Source organism: Phyllobates terribilis, unplaced genomic scaffold (genome assembly GCF_046119375.1).
Source record: "Phyllobates terribilis strain yellow unplaced genomic scaffold, ASM4611937v1 Scaffold_37__1_contigs__length_12642776, whole genome shotgun sequence".
Lineage (NCBI taxonomy): Eukaryota > Metazoa > Chordata > Amphibia > Anura > Dendrobatidae > Phyllobates > Phyllobates terribilis.
In genome coordinates this window covers 5,635,481-5,658,482 of record NW_027362797.1, presented here as the reverse complement: position 1 = coordinate 5,658,482, position 23,002 = coordinate 5,635,481, and the positions used below count along the sequence as shown (strand labels likewise).

General features: G+C 45.3%; 1 long non-coding RNA gene across 1 annotated transcript; it reads left to right on the top strand.

Moving 5' to 3' along the window:
* Window positions 1–17,792: 17,792 nt before the first annotated feature.
* On the top strand, window positions 17,793–21,301 carry LOC141182930 (uncharacterized). The gene is made up of 4 exons (XR_012257983.1): window positions 17,793–17,870; window positions 19,616–19,651; window positions 20,034–20,081; window positions 20,779–21,301. It is a non-coding gene; the product is annotated as an uncharacterized lncRNA (long non-coding RNA).
* Window positions 21,302–23,002: the final 1,701 nt, after the last annotated feature.

Sequence of the window (23,002 nt, the reverse complement as noted above, 5' to 3'; positions counted from 1 at the left end):
GCGTACCGTAATTTTGTTAATCTCACGAAAATCCAGACAAGGACGTAAACCGCCGTCCTTTTTTTTTACAAAAAAAAATCCAACCGCCACAGGAGACTTAGAGGGCCTAATGTGACCGGCGGCCAAGCTTGTCTGTATGTATTCCTCCAAAGCCTTCCTCTCAGGAATAGTAAGGTTAAATAAACGACTCTTAGGAAGAGTCGCTCCAGGGACAAATTCAATAGAACAATCATAGTCTCTATGGGGAGGCAAAACCTGCGATTCCTTCTCAGAAAAAACTCTCCAAAAATCCTGAATAGGAACAGGCAATTCTCCCTTATCCAAAGCTGCAATACGCCCGTTACAACACTTGTCATAACATTTATGGCTCCAGGATTTAATTTCACTGGTAGACCAATCCAGTACAGGATTGTGAAATTTTAACCAGGGCAAACCCAATATTACTGGAGAAGGCAAGTTATTCAACACTACCAAATCCAATTTCTCATGGTGAACACCATTAATAGTGAGAGGAAATTCACTGACCTTGAGAGTAATATTCTTCAAAGGGGAGCCATCCACAGAAACCACAGCAATGGGGGATGATAAAGGTTCAGGTTTTAAATTGAGTTTTTCCACGAATCCACCATCAATTACATTCAGTGTAGACCCGCAATCAACAAACACCCGAAATTCCATCAATTTTTCCTGAGCAATCGTGGAAGCAGCTAAAAATATACCCTTGGAATTTAAACAGGCAATACGGGCGTGACTGACCATTTTTTTTTCTTTCTTCATACGAAGCTCACAGCCTTTAATCAAATGACCAGATTTTCCGCAATAGAAACACAAGCCTTCCGAAAAACGACGGTCTTTTTCTTGAGAGCGAGGTGCCACCGATCCAATCTCCATCGGTTCACCACTGTTAATACACACATTATCATAACCAGAAACTGACATAGCAGAGGATTTGCTCTCATTAACCCTAGCACGCAGTCTTCTATCCACCCGTATAGCTAATTGCATAGCCTGTTGCAAATCCTCAGGTGTAGGATAAGCAATTAGCAGGTCTTTAACCCTTTCACTGAGCCCAGCAAGAAATAGACTTTTCAGAGCAGAATCGTTCCACCCTGTTTGAGTGGACCAACGACGAAAATGTGTACAATATTTTTCCACATTACCCGATCCTTGTTTTAAACGTCTCAACTCAGTCTCAGCTGATGCGACACGGTCAGGATCATCATATAATAGTCCCAAAGCAGAAAAAAAACTATCCACTGATCTGAAGCATGAATCACTAGGTTGCAAAGAAAAGGCCCACTCCTGAGGCTCTTTGCGCAAAAGTGACATTATGAACCCTACGCGCTGGGATTCATCCCCAGAGGACTTAGGTCTCAAACGAAAATACAATAAGCAAGCATTTTTAAATGAAAAAAATTCTCGGTGTTCACCAAAAAATAAATCCGGCAAACATACCTTAGGCTCCAAGAAATGTGCTCCAGGACAGTTACTCACGTGCTGACGGAGCTCGGCCACCTCCAGAGAGAGTCCCTGCAGGCGATGAGCCAAATCCTGAACCGACACCATGATGGAACAGAAAAATCTTTCCTTAGAGAATTTGCTGGCTGGACTTACTGTTATGATCTGCTACCAAAGCTAAGGAAAGAGAGGAGATCTGTCCCTACTATAGGACTCAGCTGAATCCCTACGATGTAACAGGGAACCTGATCCTGCGATCAGACCTGCTAAAGTCCTAATCTAGTCTGTACGGAGACCTATAGATGTGGGGAGGGAATCCCTACAAGTACTAAGGACTGGGAGGAATATGGGACACCTCCTAACAGAAATAGTAGCAGACAGACGAACAAACAAAATAGATAGAACATAGAGGTCCGTAGACCAAGCAAACTAACAGAGTTAGATACAGAGCACAGGCTAGCTAGAAAGTAGATATACAATGAAGTCCAGCAAAGCCAGAAGGGCGGAGCAGGATTAAATAGGCCAACAAGGTCATGTGACCAGCAAAGGAAAAAAAACCTAACAGCAAGGTTCTAACAATAGCCCCCATACAGCCATACCCCCCATACAGCCATACCTCCCATACAGCCATACCTCCCATACAGTCATACCTCCCATACAGCCATACTTCCCATACAGCCATACCTCCTATACAGCCATACCTCCCATACAGCCATACCTCTCATACAGCCATACCCCCCATACAGCCATACCTCCCATACAGTCATACCTCCCATACAGCCATACCTCCCATACAGCCATACCTCCCATACAGCCATACCTCCCATACAGCCATACCTCCCCTACAGCCATACCTCCCATACAGTCATACCTGCCATACCTCCCATACAGCCATACCTCCCATACAGTCATACCCCCCATACAGCCATATGTCTCATACAGCCATACCTCCCCTACAGCCATACCTCCCATACAGCCATACCTCCCCTACAGTCATACCTCCCATACAGCCATACCTCCCATACAGCCATACCTCCCATACAGCCATACCTCTCATACAGCCATACCTCCCATACAGCCATACCTCCCATACAGCCATACCTCCCATACAGCCATACCTCCCATACAGTCATACCTCCCATACAGCCATACCTCCCATACAGCCATACCTCCCATACAGCCATACCTCCCATACAGCCATACCTCCCATACAGCCATACCTCCCATACAGCCATACCCCCCATACAGCCATACCTCTCATACAGCCATACCTCTCATACAGCCATACCTCCCATACAGCCATACCTCTCATACAGCCATACCTCTCATACAGCCATACCTCCCATACAGCCATACCTCCCATACAGCCATACCTCCCATACAGCCATACCTCCCATACAGCCATACCTCCCATACAGCCATACTTCCCATACAGCCATACCTCCCATACAGCCATACCTCCCATACAGCCATACCCCCCATACAGCCATACCTCCCATACAGCCATACCTCTCATACAGCTGACGCGCCCCCTGGGCCAGTGTTGTTTGGGGGATACCCGGAGCCGGATCAGATAGGGGTTGTAGTCTCCGAGTGGCGGTGACCCGGTCCGTGCCCAGGGTGTCAAGCTCAGTGTGTGGCAGTCCTACAGATGTTGCTGGATGTTCTTTAGTGTCGACTACGCCACCCGTTGATTTGCGGTCAATACGGCCGCCGCTGCAGCAGGGTCCGCTGAGGCTGGTGGTGTGTGTGCAGCTTCTGGTAGTATAACCCCCAACGGGAGGGGTATAGCCTCAGGGGGTCAGTTGTAGAGGGTGGTGGTTGTGGTGGTGCAGTGAGGGTGGTAATAAGACTCAGAGTCGGGCTGTGCAGTTCAGGGTTTTTACTTACTGCTGTTGTGCTGGTCACTCCGGCCTTGAGTGACCGCCCGAGCCGTGCTGCGTCCACCAGGTCCTGGACTCGGCCAACCCCCAGGTAATTCTGGAGCGTGATCCTGAGCTCCCTTTCTGACGTTCCTTTTCTCTGGCCTTCCCCACCAGGGATCCACTTATGTCCGGCTCCCTCGGGCCTCTTGTTGGTAAAACCCTTGTCTCTGGGTTCCCTGACCCTATACTCGGTATGCCTTCGCAGTGGATTTAGTGGGGGGTCATGGCAGATCCTGCCCACAACCTCCGGTCTCTGGCTGAGGATTAGTGCCCTCCACCAGCTTGGGATCCGGTACCCTTGTGCCAACCCTTCACCCTTCTGGTTGTATTTGGGCTCTTGGGGTTCCCTCTTCTTCCCCTCTGGGTCCTTTTCTTCTCCTCTCTCTCTTCTTTCAGGACTGCTTGACCCTCTACAAAAGACTGACTGGTAACTGTCTGCCTGTCTGACCCTGATCTAAGATGGTTCCCACCTTATATACTCCCTCTATGTGTGAGCTCAGGTGACCAGCACCCAATGAGCTCCTAGCATTACCCAGACTGCTCCCCCTATCTGCCCCTACACTACTGGGATGTTCCACCCCCCTCCCACTCCAGCCAGGGACAGACACTGTCGTACCTGCACATATACCTAGTGGGAGTACCATTGATCTGTCCCCCGGAAATGGGATGTATGTAGTGCATGCAGCCTACTGAGCTCAGTTCCACACTCCATCCTTACCCGGGAGTGGAATATCACACCTCTGGCTTGAGGTGCAATACCCCTGTAGCAGCCGAATCCTCAGGGTGCTACATTCCCCCCTGGTAAATCACAGCACGTCCTCGGGCTGTAAGAGAATAAAAACATCAAACATACAAATTTTCATAACAACAATAACATATAAAACATTATATATATATTAACACTCTTGCTCCTCCGGCCACGGTGCGACTTGTGACCCGGTAAAGTGCGACAGTCTCTTGTAGAAAAACGGTTTCCTTATAAAACCAGTAGGGGGCGCCTTAGAAAGCGCAACTATATACAGGGGGAAAGTGGCCGCTCTCAGTCCTCGGCCAGGTATAAGGAAGGAATGACCGCTTTCAGTCCTCGGTCAGTGGGATTAAGGGACACACGGGTTAACAGTTCAATTTGTTGGTCCCAACGGGGACTATATTTTAACTAGCAGCAGTAACAGTTCACTGTACCCCGACGGGTAACTATTTACAGTCTCTTTACCGTACTTTAACGACGGCGTCCTCCTGCTCCTTCTTTGTCTTCAGACCCGTCCGGGTCCTCTTGCTCCTCCTCACACCGCAGCTCCTCCTCCGTCAGGCGATGCACATGGAGGGCGTAGGGTCCTTTGGCACACTTGTGCCGGGTGAACGTGACCTCGTCCCCTACGTACAGGTCACGACCTCTGTGTCCCTCCGGCAGATGGCTTTCTACGTCTCTGCGGGTTACAAAGACGTCGCCGGGGGTATGATGGTCTCTTATGAAGCCCCACCCATGCTGCAGGTTGAATTTAATCACAGTCCCGGTGGTACGGGGACCATGAGCTGCATGGGGGTTCCTCCTGGTCCGGCTCTTCTGCCCTGCGCTCTGTTCCTGCAGCCGCTGCTCACGGATCCGCCTCTCTTTCCGCTCTTGCTCGAAGGCTGCCAACTGCTGGCGGCAGCACTCCACTCGCTCTGCTGCGGCTGCCCGCGTTTCTTGAGTGAACCCCATGAGGTCTCCTCCGGTGGGGTCCCACTCGAATTGTGCTTCTTCTAGCGGGAGCGGGGTTCTCCTGACGGGCTTCGGAGCCGGAATCAGGGGCTCGCACAGGGGCCTTGCTCTTTGGAGTTCCAGTTGGTAGTACTCCTGGGGCCATACAAAGGGCTGCCCATCCGGGCACGTGTACTGGGCAAATAGATCTTCGCCCAGGTGCGGCACTCGAGATGTTGAGGGCGCGTTGATGGTAGCGGCGCCCGGGTTGACCAGGCCTTGCGACCAGGCTTGGGGCACCCTAAAGGTAAAGGGCACCGTAAGGACGGCGGCGCCCGGGGGTACTCGGCCCTGCGACCAGGCCGGTGGCTCCGCGGAGGTAGGGGGCGCTGTTGGAATTGCGGCGCCCGGAGGTACTAGACCTTGCGACCAGGCCGATGGTATTTCCTGTTTCGCCGCGCTCAGGGTCGAGGCGTGTGACGTCACAGGGGTCGCGGCCGCGGCTTCTACTTGAGGCCTAGTCCGGCACGGTGACGATGCAGCGACGGGCACGGCAGGGGGAATTTCGGGCTCTGCGACGGGGAGCTGGGGCAGGCTCACGGTTTCTCGGCTCGGGGTAGTGACGTCCCCTTTACCTGCCTCCAGTTGTCCAGCTCCCTTCTCGGCGCCGTCTCCGGCCTTCACTCCTCCTGCACCATCCTCAGAGGCGGTCTGTCTCCTCGTCTCGGGTGGTGTGCTCCGCTGACGGGTTCCGGTCTGCTGGGCCATCTCACGGCTCCACTCCGTCAGCGTGTCTTGCTGCACCTGGGCCATCCTCCGTGCGAGGCCCTCCAGCGCGGTCTGTGCACACTCCCGGTCTCGGGGGAGCTGTGCTAGGATCTCCACTAAGCCTAGTGGGGTTGTTGCTTGCAGCAGGCTCCTGACCACTGGGTCGGTGCTGCCTGTCTCTCCCTCCATCTCCGGGTACGCTTTCTCTGGACTCCTCTCCCGACTTCTTGTCTCCGGGTGCGCTCTCTCCAGACTCCTCCAGGCTGCACCCATCTTCGCTCTCTTGTTCTGTCTCCGCCCACATTGAAGGTGGTCCCGGGGCAACTTTGTGATTGTCAGTTCCAGGGGCAGTTCTCTCACGCTGATGGACACTTCCAGCATCACAGTCTCTGTTGGTGGGCGCGGTTTCCGCTTTTGGCGCCATTCTTCGACCTGGCCCACGATGGGAGGTGGCCTTTTGCCACCCTCTGGCACGCCCATAATGGCGTCCGCTCTTCCAAGGCGGGAAATCTTTGGAAATGGCGGGAATCGTCTCCCAGTGGCGGGAAACTCCATGGATGGCGGGAAAAAGCTGCAAATGGCGGACAACCGGCGGGAAACGACCTGTGATGGGGTCCGTTGGCGGGGACCCTCCGGAACCGGCGGGAGACTTCTTTTTGAGGTAACGGTGAACTTTTCTTCAGGCACGCAGTACCCGGTTGTTGCGGGCACGTTATCCTGCCGACTACGCCAAAGTTGACGCGCCCCCTGGGCCAGTGTTGTTTGGGGGATACCCGGAGCCGGATCAGATGGGGGTTGTAGTCTCCGAGTGGCGGTGACCCGGTCCGTGCCCAGGGTGTCAAGCTCAGTGTGTGGCAGTCCTACAGATGTTGCTGGATGTTCTTTAGTGTCGACTACGCCACCCGTTGATTTGCGGTCAATACGGCCGCCGCTGCAGCAGGGTCCGCTGAGGCTGGTGGTGTGTGTGCAGCTTCTGGTAGTATAACCCCCAACGGGAGGGGTATAGCCTCAGGGGGTCAGTTGTAGAGGGTGGTGGTTGTGGTGGTGCAGTGAGGGTGGTAATAAGACTCAGAGTCGGGCTGTGCAGTTCAGGGTTTTTACTTACTGCTGTTGTGCTGGTCACTCCGGCCTTGAGTGACCGCCCGAGCCGTGCTGCGTCCACCAGGTCCTGGACTCGGCCAACCCCCAGGTAATTCTGGAGCGTGATCCTGAGCTCCCTTTCTGACGTTCCTTTTCTCTGGCCTTCCCCACCAGGGATCCACTTATGTCCGGCTCCCTCGGGCCTCTTGTTGGTAAAACCCTTGTCTCTGGGTTCCCTGACCCTATACTCGGTATGCCTTCGCAGTGGATTTAGTGGGGGGTCGTGGCAGATCCTGCCCACAACCTCCGGTCTCTGGCTGAGGATTAGTGCCCTCCACCAGCTTGGGATCCGGTACCCTTGTGCCAACCCTTCACCCTTCTGGTTGTATTTGGGCTCTTGGGGTTCCCTCTTCTTCCCCTCTGGGTCCTTTTCTTCTCCTCTCTCTCTTCTTTCAGGACTGCTTGACCCTCTACAAAAGACTGACTGGTAACTGTCTGCCTGTCTGACCCTGATCTAAGATGGTTCCCACCTTATATACTCCCTCTATGTGTGAGCTCAGGTGACCAGCACCCAATGAGCTCCTAGCATTACCCAGACTGCTCCCCCTATCTGCCCCTACACTACTGGGATGTTCCACCCCCCTCCCACTCCAGCCAGGGACAGACACTGTCGTACCTGCACATATACCTAGTGGGAGTACCATTGATCTGTCCCCCGGAAATGGGATGTATGTAGTGCATGCAGCCTACTGAGCTCAGTTCCACACTCCATCCTTACCCGGGAGTGGAATATCACACCTCTGGCTTGAGGTGCAATACCCCTGTAGCAGCCGAATCCTCAGGGTGCTACACAGCCATACCTCCCATACAGCCATACCTCCCATACAGCCATACCCCCCATACAGCCATACCTCCCATACAGTCATACCTCCCATACAGCCATACCTCCCATACAGCCATACCCCCCATACAGCTATACCTCCCATACAGCCATACCCCCCATACAGCCATACCTCTCATACAGCCATACCTCCCATACAGCCATACCTCCCATACAGCCATACCTCCCATACAGCCATACCTCCCAAACAGCCATACCTCCCATACAGCCATACCTCCCATACAGCCATACCCCCCATACAGCCATACCTATCATACAGCCATACCTCCCATACAGCCATACCTCCCATACAGCCATACCTCTCATACAGCCATACCTCTCATACAGCCATACCTCCCATACAGCCATACCTCCCATACCGCCATACCTCCCATACCGCCATACCTCCCATACAGCCCTACCTCCCATACAGCCCTACCTCCCATACAGCCATACCTCTCATACAGCCATACCTCCCAACTGTTAAAGAAGAGAAAGAGAGACAAAGTTTGCGGCGCACACAGTGCACCGTGGCAATTTCTAAACCATGCCCTTAACTACACCCATATCCACGCCCCAACCACACCCATTCAGCATTTCCGATCAGATTGTTTTCTACACAATTAAAAACAGGAAAAAAAAATATTTCCAAAAAGTAATGAATAAAATATAAAAGCTGCACATTACATGATAGGTCAAAATATTGTGCTTTTGGTTAATAGGAGCAATTAGAGAATACAGTCAACTTATTGTTCTGCATGTCTGCTGAACTCTTGAGAAGCGTTCCCCTCACCTCTCTTAACAGTGAGGTCAAATGAAGCCGCAGAATCACCGGCAGGAGCGTCCATGACCACTCTGTCGGCAGAGATCGGTGCTGGGCAGAACAGGCAGGTAGTTAGCAACTTCCTGCCTGCAAATTCTTAGCCCCTTAAGAAAAAATATACAAAAGTCCTGGATAACCCCTTTCATTGCCCCAATTAATCAACAGCACATAATTATTATTTGTGCGATTTTGGCCTTCAAGGAGCGTGGACCTGTCATGTTAGGGCTATGTTCATATTGTGCTTTTGCCGCTCGTCTGTTGCTCCATCTGGGCTTCTGTCTGAATCCCTGAAATACAGGATAATAGCACAACTCATGAGGGGGCTGTTGACCTTAATGAAGCAGACGGGGTCACTTTGTGCTTTACCTGACCTCACTTTTAACAGTGTCCATCTTTGAGGCGTGCACAAAAGCATGGTCGATAGCACTTGTGTCCTCCTCAGAAAGGTGGACACTGCCGAAGCTGAGGCTGGACAGAGCGCAAAGTGTCTAACCAAGCGCAAATCAAGCTAGCCTTTTTATAAATATAAGGGCTCGCTCACACTGGCGGATAACATGGCCGACTGCTATGCAATGTTTTATCAGATAGCACTCTGCCCAATGTTATACCTTGGGTCGGTGCAGGTCTGCAATTATTTTCTCATGCTGATTCAGGGCATGCTGCAGGTGGCTCCGATATTCGGATCATGAGCAGCCACACAAGTCTATGGGTTCAAGTGAAACATCAGACTGCACTTGGATGTCATCCGAGTGCAGTCTTATTGCCGTGGACGCTGGCAATGAGAAGATGGAGAAATTACTGTATATTCTCTGTACCTGTGCTGCAATAACACTAGGATCAGAATTTGATCTCAGTGTCAATAGCATAATCAGCTTGATTCTCTCGCATGAGAGAACATACGCATGTGTGAACGCAGCCCTAATGTTGAGGTACACTCTACTGTCTGATATGACATTGGGTGTGGAGACACAACTGAATACTGGCAGTAGAGTTAAAGGAATTGTCCAGTACTCAGACAAACCTTCTTAATTACTATATTCCACCTTGTAAAATAAAAACAATCCGTACTCCCTTCCAGTGCTGGCATTGTTGGCGCCAGGTGTCATGTGACGTTATGCCACGTGAGCCTTGCAGTCAATCAGCGTCTGCTATTAGACCGCTGCACTCTCACTTTCTTTGCCTGAACCTTGGATAAATTGAAATAGTGAGAGTGCAGCAGCGTGATAGCAGCCACTGATTGGCGTTATGCCTTGTGACCCCAAGAAACCTAGCGCCGACGTCACTGGAACTGTATTTTTATTTTACAAGGTGGACTACTTTATTTTAAAAGGGGTGGCCAAAATAGTGACAATCCCTTTAATATATAATAAAATGTATTTTTTTAAAAGCTTATACTTGCCTCCCGTGCTGGCACCGTTCCAGCGGTGTCGGAGGTCCCATGCTGTTGCTGTGACACGTGACCCTGGCACCCAATCATCGCTGGTGTCACTGTCCCCGCCTTCATACAAATTGAACATGAAGAGGAGGCCAGGGCTGCGGCTGTTTGCTCCCTTCCTCTTCATGTTCAATCTGTACGAAGGCTGAGACAGAGACGCCAACGCTGATTGGGTGCCGGGGTAATGTGTCACAACAACCGCACGAGAACCCCAAGCACAGGAGGCTAGTAGAAGCTTTTTTATTTTATCAGTGCCAAACATTTAGATCAAGAAGGGGTTGTCCAGGCTTGAGGTTAATATCAGACTTTTGAATCCTCACAGCGTCTGCATTGCACCCTGTGAGGATTCTCCAGTGCCAGTAGCGGACGCCCATGTGACCACAAGTATGTGATTTGCATACAAGCAGGCACATGCTGAATGGATGAGTGCTGCCTCACTCATTGCAATTGTATTGAGCGAGACTGGACACGTCTAGTTGGAATGTGGCCGGGAGTACACAAACGCTCCCAACACCAGTGTGGGCGCTGTGAGGATTCAAAAGTATGACAGTGACCTCAAGCCTGGACAACCCCTTTAATAAACTGTGGGGGAAAAAAAATTATACATAGGTAGGAAGTAGAGAGATAGGGGGCGTAGCCTGAAGCTAGAGGGGGCGTGGTTGCTGCGTCTAATTGCAGTACCAGAACAAGTAGATCCCGACCGTGGCCGCGGGGCAGAGTCTCAAAACTGGGACTGTCCCGTTGTATATGGGACAGTTGGGAACTACACTGTGTGCAGAATTATTAGGCAAGTTGTATTTTAGAGGATTATTTTTATTATTGATCAACAACTATGTTCTCAATCAACCCAAAAGACTCATAAATATCCAAGCTTAATATTTTTGGAAGTTAGAGTGGTTTTTTTTTAGATTTGGCTATTTTAGTTGAATATCTGTTTGTGCAGGTAACTATTACTGTGCAGAATTATTAGGCAACTTAATAAAAACCAAATATAATCCCATCTCACTTGTTTATTTTCACCAGGTAAACCAATATCAGTGCACAAAATTTAGAAATAAACATTTCTGACATGCAAAAACAAAAACCAAAAAAATTAGTGATCAGTATAGCCACCTTTCTTTATGATGACACTCAACAGCCTTCCATCCATAGATTCTGTCAGTTGCTTGATCTGTTTTCGATCAACATTGCGTGCAGCAGTCACCACAGCCTCCCAGACACTGTTCCGAGAGGTGTACTGTTTTCCCTCCCTGTAGATCTCACATTTTATGATTGACCACAGGTTCTCTATGGGGTTCAGATCAGGTGAACAAGGGGGCCATGTCATTACTTTTTCTTCTTTTAGACCTTTACTGGCCAGCCACGCTTTGGAGTAGTTGGATGCATGTGATGGAGCATTGTCCTGCATAAAAATCATGTTTTTCTTGAACGATACCGACTTCTTCCTGTACCACTGCTTGAAGAAGTTGTCTTCCAGAAACCGGCAGTAGGTCTGGGAGTTGAGCTTCACTCCATCCTCAACCCGAAAAGGTCCCACAAGTTCATCTTTGATGATACCAGCGCATAACAGTACCCCACCTCCACCTTGCTGGCGTCTGAGTCGGAGTGGAGCTCTCTGCCCTTTATTGATCCAGCCTCTGGCCCATCCATCTGGCCCATCAAGGGTCACCCTCATTTCATCAGTCCATAAAACCTTTGAAAAATCAGTCTTAAGATATTTCTTGGCCCATTCTTGACATTTTATCTTATGTTTCTTGTTCAAAGGTGGTCTTTTTTCAGCCTTCCTTACCTTTGCCATGTCCCTGAGTATCGCACACCTTGTTCTTTTTGATACTCCAGTAACGTTGCAGCTCTGAAATATGGCAAAACTGGTGGCGAATGGCATCTTGGCAGCTTCACGCTTGATTTTCCTCAATTCATAGGCAGTTATTTTGCGCCTTTTTGGCCAACACGCTTCTTGCGACCCTGTTGGCTATTTGCCATGAAACGCTTGATTGTTCGGTGATCACGCTTCAAAAGTTTGGAAATTTCAAGACTTCTGCATCCCTCTGCAAGACATCTCACAATTTTGGACTTTTCAGAGCCCGTCAAATCTCTCTTCTGACCCATTTTGCCAAAGGAAAGGAAGTTGCCTAATAATTAAGCACACCTTATATAGGGTGTTGATGTCATTAGACAACACCCCTCCTCATTACAGAGATGCACATCACCAGATTTACTTAATTGGTAGTTGTCTCTCAAGCCTATGCAGCTTGGAGTAGGACAACATGTATAAAAAGTATCAAAGTGATCAAAATACTCATTTGTCTAATAATTCTGCACGCGGTGTATGTACAACACTATCACGGAGGTTTTTACTCCTCTGAAAGGTGATACTAGGTTTATTAGGTGAGTATTTGGATACAGCAGAATCTGCCAAGATGATGGGCCACGATTTTTCTAAACATTTCCTCACACAGAAGGCTTGTGAAAACTCTTGATTTTACAGTTGTATTACAGTATTAACACTAGACAATCAGACCCCAAGTCCCTCAAAAAGAAAAAAAAAGAAAGTAAAAAAAAAATTAAATTTTTTGTTAAAGAATTATAAAAAAAAATGTAGAAATTGAAAAACATTTGTGATTTTTCGGCTGCAGCTACTCCGTAAAAAAATGTGATAAGTGAACAGAACATGATATCTACCCCAAAATAATATCAATAAACACGTCAGCTCGCCACGCAAAAAACAAGCCCTCACACTGCTCCATTCACTGAAAAATTCAACTAAACAGCTCTTGGAAAATGGCAATATCACATTTTTTTTTTTACATAAAGAAGAAGAAAGAGAAGCGCACCTTGTGCAACTCCAGTTGGCTGCTCCGCCACCCACTGGATCCCGCTGGGAATCCAGGGATATAGTCAGGAAATGGCAAAAATCTTTAATATTTGCCTGAAGAAGGGGCTAGAACAACTTTGAAACGCATAGCAAATAATACACTTTTAAAAAGTCATTACCTTAGTGGTTTTGCGTTTTAAAAATCCTTGGCAGCGCTATTTCCAACAAACCAAATCTCCCATTTTCTAATTTTTATTTTTCCAGCTTCCAAATTTCTTTTCATTAAATAAAAAAATATGTAAGTTTGGTTTTGTTGTAATCGCACTGACCAGGAGAATCATACTGCTAGGACATTTTACTGCACAATGAATGCCATAAAAACGAAACCCAAAACACTATTGCTGAATTTTCCAGTACATCTCAAGGTAAAATGAAGGCTGTCATTCAAAAGTACAACTCATCCTGCAAAAAATACAACCTCAGATGGCCATGTCAGTGGAAAAATAAAGAAATCTATTGGCTCTTGGAAGAAAATGAGGAAAACACATAATTGCAAAAAATGAAAATTTGCCCTGTTCATAAAGGATTAAACAGAAAACCCACTGGACTGAATAAAGGCCATAACTGGTGTAAAATGCTGGGATCAGAAGAGTAATAAATACTTCATGTTCAGAAAGTGAACTAAGTCCGTACCTCTGACTTCATGGCGCAGGGGAATATAGATTTGTACAGTCATCCTTTATCTTGTACTCATGTGATCGGGCATCAGATATTGTATTCTCTCTATTATATCTGTTTACTCAGCACATTTCTAGCCTTATGTTATGATGTCACATTTTCACTTTACACTGGTGGCTCTGGAATATGACATATTCTTACATGTTTAAACATATTTTTATCTCTTCCCAGGAACCTGGGATCCACCTCCTTCCATTTAGAGATGGACCTCCAGCCACAGGACGATGGATGGAGTAACGTGACCACCATGATGGCGTCAGCATTGCTGGACTGCTACAAGAATACTGTCAGTGCCAGGCTCTTTCATCCATTAAATTGGCCGTGTAATGTATAAACTTGATTTCTTTATGAAATGTCCTAAAATATGAGTATCTCCTGTTATACTGTAGCCTCCACCACTCCACACTATGGAGCGTATCCTGAGGACTGCTGAGGACCGTGTAAGTGACAGTAACAGATAACACACCGTGACGTATCTATGAATCCAGACGCCCATATTTATCAGGCACAAAACATGCATCAGTTTATTTGGTATTTTCACTAATCTACACAGAACCAAAACCAAACATATATAGAACCAGAACCCCAGCCTGACCCCAGAATAAGTGGAAGTGCCCCCTTACCTGCCTCAGAATAAGTGGAAGTACCCCCTCACTTAGCCCCAGAATAAGTGGAAGTGCCCCCTCGGCTACACCCAGAATAAGTGGAAGTGCCCCCTCACTTACCCCCAGAATAAGTGGAAGTGCCCCCTCACTTACCCCCAGAATAAGTGGAAGTGCCCCCTCACTTACCCCCAGAATAAGTGGAAGTGCCCCCTCACCTACACCCAGAATAAGTGGAAGTGCCCCCTCACTTAGCCCCAGAATAAGTGGAAGTGCCCCCTCACCTACACCCAGAATAAGTGGAAGTGCCCCCTCACTTACCCCCAGAATAAGTGGAAGTGCCCCTTCACCTACCCCCAGAATAAGTAAAAGTGGCCCCTCACTTACCCCCAGAATAAGTGGAAGTGCCCCCTCACCTACTCCCAGAATAAATGGAAGTGCCCCCTCATCTACCCCCTGAATAAGTGAAAGTGCCCCCTCTCATACCCCCAGAATAAGTGGAAATGCCCCCTCACTACCTCCAGAATAAGTGGAAATGCCCCCTGACCTGCCCCAGAATATGTGAAAGTGCCCCCTCACCTACCCCCAGAATAAGTGGACGTGCCCCCTGCCCTACCCCCAGAATAAGTGGAAGTGCCCCCTCACCTAACCCCAGAATAATTGGACGTGCCCCCTGCCCTACCCCCAGAATAAGTGGAAGTGCCCCCTCTCCTACCCCCAGAATAAGTGGAAGTGCCCCCTCTCCTACCCCAGCATATATTGCTCATGTCATCTAAGTGATGTCTGATCTTTCTAGCTCTTCAGGAACCTGTTCAGGACAGAGATCACCCTGGAGGAGGTAAGAGCCTCACATCTACATGATAAGACATTCCTCACAGGAGCAGGGGAACATCAGCTCACACTGAGGCCGGGTGCACAGAAGTGTATGCAAATCGTCCGGTTACACCCAAAAAAATAGGATGATTATTCATCTGTATTGTCATCTATATGTCCATTTTTATTCACATCCATATGCAATCCATATGTTCATTCTCACACACATAAGCGGAATTTAATACATAATAAAGATCAAATACAGTTTCCTATCTTTATTATTGTAACATATCTGTGAAATCACATGACATAAGGATGGTAACTCGTATGTGATCGATCTATTACACTCATTGCCCTATAATGGGTGAGGCTGATCCAGAATAGGAATCACAGTAGTGCATGCTGGGATTTTCTTACTCGTAGACCATCAGTCCGTGTATAAAAATGTTCAAGTCAACAAGTTCATAGACTTGAACTGGTCCTTGTGCTGTCTGTATGCTATTAGTTTTGCGCACAGGCGTTTAATACGTTTGTCTGAACGAGCCCCAAGACTAAGTTCACACAAGAGTATACAAAAATATCGTCCGATTTTCATCCAGAAAAGCAGATACTTTTTATCTCAATTTTCTTCCGTACGGCATCGATTTTTATACTTCAGTTTTGAAAATGTACAAGACCAAATCCAGTTTCTTATGTTAAAGAATTGTTTGTATCCATAAAAATCTTACGCTATATGGATGACCCATATGGGATCCAACAATGAAACAAAATAAACGCTCCTATGAACTAGTGGAATCACATTGGTCCTCGTGCCGTCCTCGTGATGTCAGTTTTTTCATGGACAGCACTCAGACCGATAATAAAGTTGTGTGGACTCGGCCTGACGTTCAGGGGCTGTGTCTGTTTTGTCACAGCGCTCTGCTATTTTTGCTGGCAGAAACAATGCAGATCTGAAGAAATCCTTAACCTCAGTAACAAAAGCAGTAATTTTCCAGATCCCACCAATATTTGATGAGGAATTTGGCACAGATACAGTGGGGAAAATAAGTATTTGATACACTGCTGATTTTGTAAGATTTCCCACCTACAAAGAATGGAAAAGTCTGTAATTTTTATTGTAGGTACACTTCAACTGTGAGAGACAGAATCTTAAAAAAAATCCAGAAAATCACATTCTATGATTTTTACATAATTAATTTGCATTTTGTTGCATGAAATAAGTATTTTATAAAATAGAAAAACAGAACTTAATATTTGGTACAGAAACCTTTGTTTGTCATTACAGAGGTCAGATGTTTCCTATAGTTCTTGACCAAGTTTGCAGACACTGCAGCAGGGATTTTGGCCCACTCCTCCATACAGATCTTCTCCAGATCTTTCAGGTTTTAACTCTGTCGCTGAATAACATTGAGTTTCAGCTCCCTACAAAGATTTTATATTGGGTTCAGGCCTGAAGACTGGCTAGGCCACTCCAGGACCTTGAAATGCTTCTTACGGAGCCACTGTTTAGTTGCCTGGGCTGTGTATTTCATGTCATTGTCATGCTGGAAGACCCAGGAATGACCCATCTTCAATGCTCTTACTGAGGGAAGGAGGTTGTTGTCCAAAATTTTGCGATACATGACCCCATCCGTCCTCCCTTCAATCTTCAATACGGTGCAGGCGTCCTATACCCTTTGCAAAACCGTCCCAAAGTATGATGTTTCCCACACCATTCTTCATGATTGGGACAGTGTTATTGGGGTTGTAATCATACTTCCTCCTCCAAGCGCGGCGCGTGGAGTTGATATCAAAAAGTTTTATTTTGGTCTCATCTGACCACATGACCTTCTCCCATGCCTCCTCTGGATCATCTAGATGGTCATTGGCGAACTTCAAACAAGCCTAGACAAGTGCTGGCGTGAGCAGGAGGACCTTGTGTGCCCTGCAGGATTTTAATCCATGACGGTGTAGTGTGTTACTAATGGTAATGTTTGAGACTGTGGTCCCAGCTCTCTTCAGGTTATTTACCAGGTCATCCCCTGTAGTTCTGGGCTGATTTCTGACCTTTTTCAGAATCATCTTTACCCCACAAGGCGAAATCTTGCATTGAGCCCCAGACCGAGGAAGATTGACAGTCATCTTGTGTTTCTTCCATTTTCTAATAATTGTGCCAACAGTTGTTGCCTTCTCAACAAGCTGCTTGCCTATTGTCTTATAGCCCGTCCCAGCCTTGTGCAGGTCTAAAATTTAATTTTGTCTCTGGTGTCCTTAGCCAGCTCTTTGGTCATGGCCATGGTGGAGAGGTTGGGGTGTGATTGATTGTGTGGACAGGTGTCTTTTATACACGTAACAAGTTCAAAAAGGTTCAATTAATACAGGTAATGAGTGCAGAGTAGGAGGGCTTCTTAAAGAAAAACTAACAGGTCTCTGAGAGCCAGAATTTTTGCTGGTTGGTTGGTGATTAAATACTTATTTCATGCAACAAAATACAATTCAGTTTTTTGAAAATCATACAATGTGATTTTCTGGTTTTTAATTTTAGATTCAGTCTCTCATATGTGAAGTGTACCTACGATAAAAATTACAGACCACTCCATTCTTTGTAAGTGGGAAAACTTGCAAATTCGGCAGTGTATCAAATACTTATTTCCCCACTGTATATGATAATGTATAATGTGCAGTGGGGGGGGGGCAGATACATATAAAGAATGAGACCCGATTTGGCTATTAATAAAAATGTTTGTAACAGAAACCACATGAGTCGAGTTCTTTTAGATCTGTTACTAGAAAACAGATTATTAGTAACTTCTGTTTTTATTTCCTCATTGCAATAGATAAGACACTATGGATTACGGATCACCGAACACCACGTAAGTGATATGAGCAAATCATATCATTAAAGTGTATTCCAACAGTACAGCAGAGATATAAGTACACAGGGGAAAATGTATCAAAACGAGTGGTTTACGCACCAGTCGTGATCCAGTGCTGGAGTAAGATGTATCAAATTCATCTTTCATCGCCTATGCCAAATATGTGTATTTTTGATTTTTTTATTGTATTATTTTGAATGGGGCTAAATGGGGTGATTTGAACTTTTATCTTTTTTTGAACTTTTTTAATATTTCTAAAACCATTTTTTTTTACTTTTCATTTTCTTTTATAAACTCCCTAGGAGACTTGAAGCTGCGATCATCTGATTGCTTGTGCTACACATAACAGAGCTGCAGCCCTGCTATGTGTAGAAAAAATGATCATCTGCTATGAGCGCCGGCCACTAAGCGGCGCTCATAGCAGACTGGCAATGACCAACCACAGGGGTCTCCTGCAGACCCCGGGTTGTCATGCCAACCCATTGGCGCCCCGTGGTCATATGACAGAGGCTCTGATGGGTGGAGCTGATGGGCGCTTCTGGCACGGGCATTTTAAATGTCGCTGTCAGCGATTGACAGTGGCATTTAACATATTAACAGCCGCGGTTTGATCGCGATCCCACCCGTGGCTGTTAGGAGCACTTGACAGCTGATCAAATCAGCGGTCATATGCCTGAAAAGATGCGGGCTCAGCACCAGACCCCGCATCAAAGAGGGGGAGGTGACTTATGATGTGTCTATACGTCATAGGTTGTAAAGAGGTTAAAGGCCACTATGTACATTTGACTAAAATCAGCAGAATCTGCCAATATCATGCATGTGTATATGGGGGCCGCTCGACTCTCTCTTGACAGATGATGTTGGAGGAGAGAAGGATCTGGTCTGTTGGATTTCCAATGACCAATCCTTTTATTCTCTGGGAGATAAGCCGCCGCAACAGAAGTTTGGCAGCATCTCTCTCGTAGACAACATAAGAGCGCTTGGTCAAGGGCTCCAGTGTATGGGGGGTCAAGAAGGATGTCTATTGGCCAAAAGATCGTTCAGCTGACAGCTGTGTAAAGGACGCTGACTTTTCACCTACCTCAGAGCAATAAATCAAAAGCCATACTTTAGTAATGTACCTAGAAATTCTGGTTGCAAGAACTTGCCGGCCCGGCATGCATGCAAATAAAATATCTTCAGTCTTTATCTAGAATGTTTTTTTAATCCGAAACAAACCATATAAACTTTCACTAGCGCGTTTCAAACAAACAAATTGTTCTTAGTCAAAGTTCACAGTAACTGAAGTCACACTGCAATATATACTAACTGCTACCAATCAAAAGGAAGGAGAAAAAACACCAAAATCACAGGAGAATAAGTGTGAAGGCCGTGAGTGCTGTCAGATCTGCTGTGTTCACGTTTAATCAGCAGAAATATTGTATATTTGGTTAGTTAATGAGGATGAAATCATTATTATTCACTTAGGTCACTCCGCTCTGTGTTATGTACAAAAAGTAATGTTCTGAAAAATCAAAATTGCAACATATTAGGCAATTGATGGAAAGGGCACAACATTATATATATATTTGTGTGTCTACAATTTATGGTACATGAAGCATAAACCAACTGCATCAAAGCTAGAATATAAAAAAAAATCACGAATACACAGAGAAAAACACCAATAATATCATAGTGCAGATCTGAGAGCGCCCAAACATTCAACCAATGCAATTTCTAATTTTATTCTTTTCTTCTATAAGGATCAGGATGCGGAAGGATATGATGATGATGATGGGGTAAGAGCCCCATTGGCACCATAGTCTATACAAGTGCTTCCTTACCTATGGCCCTGCAGGCATCTCTAAGCTATACCTCCTAGTATGCAATAATATCAGGAATTAATAAAATGGTTGAAATTAAAGGGGTTGTTTAGCCCAGGTGTAATTTTCAGCAGAATGCAGAATCCGAACAGTATGTAATGTTCTATTGACATGACCAATTGTATGCAAATCACATAGTTTTGGTCACATGACAACTGCTTGATCTGGCACGCGTAGCTGAATCCTGACAGTGTGTTAGGATACAATGCTTTATGAAAATTCCACCAAGGCTACACAAGCCCTTTACAGTATCAAAAAATAAATACAAACAAACTAATTCTTACCTGTTGTATTGCAGCCTATCTACATGAACCTGGATCAAGGCATCAGGATCCCAGAGGAAGACGTAAGTGATTATCCAGCGTGTATCTTCATACTGAACTGAAAGGACATGATTTACATTAGCATCATGTAGAGGAAAAAAACTGGAAATGCCCTTATATTTGGTTATAGTAGTTATATACAGATCCCCATCACTACACGTAGTATTTATACCTACACACAGCTAGATATATATCAGTATCTCCCCCATCTCTCAGCTGATGCACTTCTTAGCCCCTCGGATTATTACACATACAGAACGGCTCCAGGTCACAGGCCCTGATTCATCATTGCCTTTGCGCCTGTTTTTTGACTACTTTTGTGTGTTTAGCTTCTTTTTTGTTTTGCATATTATTCATTATATTCTTTGAGCCTTTTTTGAAGTCTATTTTTTATGTGCTTCTCTGTTTTTGTTTTGTTTTCTGCTTTGTGGGGAGAGTCTGGTAATTCCAGATGTTTTATCCTGATTCATCAATTGAAACCTTTTCAAAATTTGCTACAACTTTACTTCAGTCCAACCATTTTAAGTAAGCCAGTATTGAGTGCAATTTTTGCTACTTTTAGCGCCAAAAGTCACAAAAAAAAGTTCAAGACAAAGAGAAAACCCATTTTTAACTTTATACCAAATTCATGAATCTTGTTCACCATTCTGACATAGTTGACACCAAAAAGGCATTTAGTTTATTATTATTAGTTATTTATTATCTTTATTGTGTTTATAGGAACAAGAGGCAGAGCATATTCCACCAGAAGATGTCACTACGACAGTAGAGGAAGAACCTGTCTCAGGAGAAAGCAGCACAATTACAGAGGAGGAGGAGGAGGGGGAGGAAACAACCTGCTGCGCCTGGCCCTACATTCCATCAAGAAGGATGATGAGAACAGCAAGGGCCAGGATTGCCTCCTTCATAAACAATCTGTTGAGATAAGGCTAAGTATAGGTTAAATATAGGTAAGAAATTATAAGCATATTATTCAAAAAATTTTTAAAAATAAGAAAAAAAAGTATAAGTATAGGTAAGCTAGGATAAGCATAGGTAAAAAAGGATAAATTAATTAAAAAAGGATGAAAATAGATAGAAAAGGATATACATAGGTAGGAAAGGATAAGTTTAATTAATCAAATAAGAAGTGGTCTTCAGCACCAAACCATTTCTAATAAAGTAGAACTCCCTTTAAATTGGCATCAGCATTAAGCAATAGGATTCAGGCGGTGCAGTGCTTTATAAAGTAATTGAGTATCCAATATGCAGAAAAGAAGAAAATGTAGCGCTCACCAACTTCCTTAAGAAAAGTCTTTTAATGCAAATAGCAGGACATGGGAGCAGCGTGCAGTGGGTGCGGGGGATCAGAGGACGACGACCGTTTCGTGTCTTAGCTGACACTTCCACGGGTCCAGCGTGAGGGATGTTGTGTAACTTCTTCCTTTTTAGGGCTGTGCAGCAGTACATGTCAATACATACACAATGTAAAAAAATACATTAAAATTCAGTTCTAAAATTTAAATCACAGAAACACTGATAGATCTATTCTATCGTTTAGACCTAATGGGCCGTGGGCTGATGCATTTATGATCCATTTAGCCTCTCTCCTTAATAGATATTTGTTAAGGTTCCCACCTTGCAGTGAATATCTTACTTGTTCAAGACCTGCGAATCGCAATATTTTGGGATCTGCTCCATGGCATTCCTTTATATATAGAACGAAAATGTTCACGGATGCAGATAAGCAAGAGTCGAATGGTTTTACCATTATTATAAAAATGACAGGGACAGAAAATTACATAAATTACATCGTTCATTGTACAGGAAATAAAATCAGATACTTTATGGGTAATAGGTCCTATTCTCAGCGGATTGACATGATATTGACAAAAAGAACAATGGCCACATTTAACTTTGCCTCTTAAATTTTGCCTATCTAGCCAGTTGTTATTATTTGCGGACATCCTATGTCTAACTAAAATGTCACCCAAAATATGACATCTCCTATAGGAGAATAGTGGTTTTCTTATTGCTGTCTCCTTTTAATCCTTATCCTCTTCTATTATATGCCAATTCCTTTTGATTGCGGTGTGTATAATGTCATCCATAGAAGCGGGTTTAAATGGGAATATAAATCTGCGATTATCTGTGTTAGGTGTTTTGAATTTGTTTTTTCCCTTGGAGTAATTCTTGTTCAGTGATGACATTCACTTTGTGAAGAGCTGATTCAGAGCTACAGAAGGATATCCTCTTCTTATAAATCGGTGTGTGAGCTCTTTAGCTTGTTTTTAAAAATTCCCTTTGTCATTATTTATCTTCTGCAAATATTGGCTATATGGTAACCCTAATTTGATGTGCTACTGATGTGCACTGTTATAGTGTAACAGGGTACTTGTAGGTTTTTTATATGCCCCTGTGCAGATTTGCCCATTTTCTACTTGTAATTTTACGTCAAGGAATTCCAAAGAATCCCCACCATACATTGATGTAAAACGCATATTCTCAGAATTAATGTCATTTAAGTAATCCACAAACCTAAAAATCCTCTTTTGTACCTGCCAATAGTATTAAAAATGTCATCCACATATCTTAAATTGCTTTTATGTATTTCAAATAGGGGTTTCGATTGTGCTTATGTATTTGCTCTCATAATGGGCTAAAAATAAATTTGCAAAAATGCATGCTGAAGGCGCTGTACCTGGTTTTTGAACATACCATTTTTCCAGAAACTTAAATGCATTGTGTGAAAGCATGAGGTCAAGAGCTTCTGATATAAAATTAATAAAGGTTTGGCTCTTATTCATATTTTTAAGAATATTTTGAATTACCTCTATACCCAATTTTTGGAGGATATTTGTATACAAATTTTTAACATCGATAGAGTTGAGGGTGAAGTCCTCCTGCCATTCAGCATCATTAATGGCTCTCAAGACCTACCCTGTATCCTTTATATGCGATGGTA